Here is a 5,958-nt window from a genome sequence, read left to right on the forward strand (position 1 = left end):
ACTCAGTAGTTCCAGAGATGATTTCCAGGACTATTAGGCCAACTAGACATTGCTGAATGGTAGGAGCCAAAAATGAAAAGCTACTTTAATTCTAATCATAGAGACTTAGAGGGCCAATCTAGCTATGCTTAAGTGAAAAATTATTTTTCTGTTTTATTATTATTTAACTCTAGTATGTAATCTCTAGAAGGCCAGAAATCATGTTGGTGTTGTTTACAAATGGGCAACATGGGTCTGACAGATGATACTTCATAAATATTTTATGATTAAACAACTTGTTATGTGATGAAGTCAAAGTCTTTGTACTCCTAAAGAAATAATACCCTACATTAATGCTGAATAAAGATCTCTGTTCATGCTGAACAAAGGTATGTAAGGAACACCAAAGGAAAACCAAATATATGGAGTAGGAAGAAAATAAAGAAATCAAAACAACTTCATTAATAAACTAAAAATTTAAAAATTATTGACTAAGATTCAGTCTGAAAGATTATAAATGATTTGTTTACAGTCCCCTTCTAACTATGTCCACTTCAGTCATAGGAACATACAGGAAGTAAAAACTATAACTATGAGTACCTGATAAGTTACTGTAGAATTGATCTCATTTTTGTAATTCTTCCGTAATCCTTCTTGTCTTTAGAAATTTTCATAATAAGTGGGCAGCTGTTATTTCTTATTTAATTGTTACTTCCTTTGAAAACTTTACCTTTCGTTATTCTTTCTGTCTTCGAAAGAATATCTTTTTAAATATTTTCAGGTTCAGTAACAATGGACTCATTTATATTTTTCCTTGCTACTTAGAATATCAGACATTAGACAGACAATATCTGCTCCTTTGCTTTTTAAAATTTGTTCTCCTACATTTGTAGGGAAAAAGTATTGATACTCCTCTCTTTTCACTCATTTTTCTTTCTACACTAATAGACCAGTATGCTACTGGATCTAGACTAGTTGGTATAATAACCCTGAATTAAACATTTTATTGGGATACAGTTAATTCAGAATCTAAATTTCTTCATCTAACAGCTTTCACATACCTAGAAGGACTTATTTTAATTTTTTGGCCACACTAGGTGTTGCTCAGGGGTTACTCCTGGCTACACACTCAGAAATCGCTCCTGGTTTGGGAGACCATATGGGATGCTGGGGGATCGAACGGTGGTCTGTCCTAGGTCACCTGCTTGTAAGGCAACTGCCCTACCACTGTGCCACCGCTCTGACACCCCCTAAGGACTTTTAATTCAATAGACAGATAGTGTACTGTTAATACTTGTGCTTCAAAAAATTTAGTTCGAAGTTATTTAATGAGAACTAAATACAGTTTTTAAATAAAGAAGTAGTCTGGGAAATGTGGTTCCTAGATGAATCAGTAATTTATAGCAATGAATGTTCTATATGGAAGGGAAACATGAAAATTTGTTGACCACCAGTCAATCATGCTACGTTAGGCAGTAGTATAACAGAAATATTGACTTCCTTACTGCAATATGATTTCTGCATAGCAAAATTATCTATAGCAAACTTCTATTGCTAATTTCAACAATGAATTTTATTAACACCCCCCACTACCTTTACATCATTTTGTGATTATCTCATCATTGCTTTACAGGTCTGGGGAATACTTTGCTAAATTATCTTAAAAATATCAAAAATGCTAGGAAGATTGGTTGATTGGGTCTGCTCTTGCACAGATATGAATGAAATGTTTATTATTAATATATAATATATTGGGTACATAGACCCATTTTTGCTTACTCCCTCTGGGTAAAATAAGCCAACTGGTTAAGATCACACAATTCTGGAATATTTTTTCCACAAGAACAAGCCTGCTTTATTACTTTGTGTTCCCTGCTAGTTACATGAACATTTATCCTAAGAAGCTATGCCATCATTTGAAAATATTATGCCTTTCTGTTGTCTCCCAGAAGTCACTGAATCAGATAAAGTATCATGTGCTTGCTTTGATTAAATTGAAACACATTTGGTTTATATTTTGGATCACATTGTATTACACAAAAATACAATGAAATTTGGGGAGATTTAAGTCTAAAATTACCATGATTTAGAGAAGCACATCCTGACAATACTTACTCTGGCCTCCATGATCAGGGATCGTGCCTCAAACTTGGGTCAAGTACTTTACTGGCTCTACTCCTTTGGCCTCAAAAATCTCATAATTTTACAGAATTTAAAAACAAAATGTAAGACAATTAGAAATCAAATGACTTTTACAAAGTTTTCATTTTCAGTTATGAATAGACAAAAGAAAAGAATATGGCAACAGTTTATTTTATTAATTGCTTTACTTAAGCACCATGATTATTATTCATTAATTTTAATGAATCCTTCCAGAGAGCTATGTCTTCCATTTTCCTTCTACCTCCACCCCTTCTCCCTCTCTGTTTCTGAGGCAGGCAATTTGCTTCTCTCTCTCTCTCCATCTATTTATATCCATATCTATATATTCATATTCATATATATCTATATACATAGATATAGATAGATATATATCTTCCCTTTTGACACTGTGGTTTGCACTACATTTGATGGAAGTGTGACTTGCATGTCACTTCTTCCCTTTCAGCTCCCACTTCTGGTCCAGAGTGATCATTTCTAACAATCGTTGTCTTCTCTACTTTGCATGACTCACTGCTTTTTATGGTGAACTCCCTACCCTGGGCTTGAACTCATACCTTTATCTCTATTGCCTCTGGACAGTATTACCATACTGTCTGTTGTTTTTCTTATATCTCACAAATGACTGAGATTATTCTATGTCTATTCCTTGTCCGTTGACTCATTTTATGTAGTATAATAATTTCCATATACATCCATGTATAAGCAAGTTTTACAACTTTATTTTTCATAATGGCTGCAAAGTATTCCATTGTGTAGATGTGCCATGGTTTCTTTAGCCACTCATCTGTTGTTGAACACCTGGGTTGTTTTCACATTCTGGCTATTGTAAAAAGAGCTTCAATGAACATAGGAGTGCAGAGGGCATTTTTGTTTTCTGATTTTGTGTGCCTGAGGCACACCACTAGGAAATATATTGCTGGATCATATGGGAGCTCAATTTTGAGTTTTTTGAAGCATGTCGATATTTTTTTTTTTCAAAAAGGTTGAACAAGTCTGCATTTTCATCAGAAGTGAATGAGTTCCTTTCTTTCCACATCCACATTCTTTGATCTTTGAGATGTGTGCCAGTAACTGGTGTGAGGTGATACCTTAACATTGTTTTGATTTTCATATCCCTGATGATTAGTGATGTGAAGCATTTTTTTAATGTATCTTTTGGCTATTTGTATTTCTTCTTGGAGAAAATGTCAGTTCTTTTCTAATCCCCATTTTTGATGGGGTTAGCTGTTTTTTCTTACTTACAAAGACCCATAAATGCTTTGTATATCTTAGATATTAACCCCTAATCTGATGGGGTTTAGGTGAATAGATTCTCCCATTATGTGTGTAGCCTTTGAATCCTGGTCACTATTTTCTTTAAAGTGCAGAAGCTTCTCAGTTTATATAGTCTCATTTGTTTATCTTTGATTCCACATGCTTGGCCAATGCTATTTCATCCTTCAAGATGCCTTTAGGTTCAATGTCATGAATTGTTATGCCTACATTTTTTTCTATGTTTCTTATGGTTTCAGGACTGATATCAAGATCGTCAATCCATTTTGATTTGACCTTTGTGTGTGATATAAAAGAGAGGTCTGTGTTCATTTTTTTTGTATGTAGTTAACCTATTTTTACAGCACCACTTGTTGAAGAGGCTTTTATTGCTCCACTTTGTATTTTTTTGCCCCTTTATCAAAGATTACTTGATCATAAACCTGTGGATAAGTCTCAAAATATTCATGTCTATTCAACTTACCTGAAGGTCTGTATTCAAATATCATACTGTAGTAATGACAACTGCTTTATAGTACAGTGTAAAGTTGGGGAAAGTAATTCCTTTAATCTTCTTTTGGCCAAGGATTGCTTTATCTATTAATGTACATTTGTCTCTTCATGTAATTTAAAAAGTGTCTGATAGACTTTAGAAAATTTCATGGGTATTTTTATAAAAATTGAATTAAATCTGTACAATGCTTTGGGAAGTATCAACATTTTAATGATATATATTCTCCCAACTCATGTGCAGGATATATATTTCCATATCCTAATGTGCTCATTATTTCTTGAAGCAGTGTTATATAGTTTTCTTTATATAGCTCTTTCACCTCTTTAGTTAAGTTGACTCCAAGTTACTAAATTTTCTGTGGCACAGTTGTGAATGAAATTATTTTTAAGGGGTATCATGCATATCATTCTACTTCCTTTCAGTTCCCAGTTCATATCCAGAATGATCATTTCAAACAATTATTGTCATAAGGGCTCCTTCTCTGTCTTAACTTCACCCCTGCTTGCAAAATTTCTATTGTCTTTTGGCATTATTATCATATTAACCCTTTATCTGATCAGTATTAGCTGATTAGTTTCTCACATTCCGTGGCATGCATTTTTATATCTCACAGATGCCATGCTCTCTCTTTAGCATGTTACTCTCTTTTTCTTTTGGATTATTATTATTATTATTATTATTATTATAATTATTATTATTTGGTTTGGGGGCCACACCCAGTGATGCTCAGGGGTTACACCTGGCTATGTGCTCAGAAATCGCTCCTAGCTTGGGGGTCCATATGGGACACCAGGGGTTTAACCACAGTCCATCCTAGGCTAGCATGAAAAGCATATGCCTTACCGTTTGCACCACCACACTGGCCCCTTCTTTTGAATTATTTTAAAATACATTTTCTTCTCTTTCAATATTTGTTTATAGAAAAGCCATGACTTTTGCATATTTACTTTATAGGCTGCCACTTTATTATACAAGACTATTGCTTCTAGAAGCTTTTTTGTGGTGTCTTTAGGATCTTCTATATACAGTATTATGTCATCTACAAAGAGCAAGAGCTTCACTACTTCCTTTCCTATGTGAATGCACCTGATGTCTTTTTCTTGTTTAATTGCTTAATTGCTATGGCAAGTACTTTCATTACTATATTGAATAGCAGTGGCAAGAGAGGGAAACTTTGCCTTGTGCCAGATCTTAGTGGTAAGGTTTTTAGTTTCTTTTTCTACTGAGTATAATGCTTACAATGGATTTGTGCTAAATGGCTTATTTTTTTTTTTGAAGGGGGGTGTACTTGGCAGCACTCAGGACATTTCTGAGAGGCTCTGCACTCAGAAATTGTTCCTAGCAGGCTCAGGGACCACATGGGTTACAGGGAATTGAACCCAGCTCTGTCCTGGTTCAGCTGCGTGCAAGGCAAATGCCCTACCTACTGTGCTATCGCTCAGTCCCTAAATGGCTTTGACAATATAGAGGAAAGTACCTTCTCACTTTCTTGAGAATTTGTAGAATGCTTTCTAATGCTTTCTATGATATGATCATATGGTTTTGTTTATTCTTTTATTGATAAGGATTATTATACTGTTTGACTTGTGTATGTTAAATGATCCTTGCTGCCCTAGAATAAATACAACTTGCTCATAGTTTTAAGCTTCTTGATAAATTCTTGGATTATATTTGCTAGTTTTTTGTTGAGGGCATTTGCATCTGTGTCACTAAGGATATGGGTATGTAGTTCTCTCTCATGTGTGTGTGTGTGTGTTTGTGTGTGTGTGCGTGCGTGCTATCTTTATCTTCTTTTTGTACAGGGTGATGTTAGCTTCCAGGAAACTATTTATGAGTGTTTCTTTTTCTTTAATTTCCTGGCAGAGCTTGAAGTGGACTGACAGTAGATATTCTTTAAAGGTTTAAAAGAATTCACTAGTGAACACATCTGGACTTGTACTTTTGTTTTTGGGAAGCCTTTTGATTATTATTTCAATTTCCTCAATAGAGATAGGTCTTTTTATGTATTCCAGATCCTCTTGGTTCAATCTTGGAAGCTTGTAGGAGTCCAA

Source organism: Suncus etruscus, chromosome 1 (assembly GCF_024139225.1).
Source record: "Suncus etruscus isolate mSunEtr1 chromosome 1, mSunEtr1.pri.cur, whole genome shotgun sequence".
Classification (NCBI taxonomy): Eukaryota; Metazoa; Chordata; class Mammalia; order Eulipotyphla; family Soricidae; genus Suncus; species Suncus etruscus.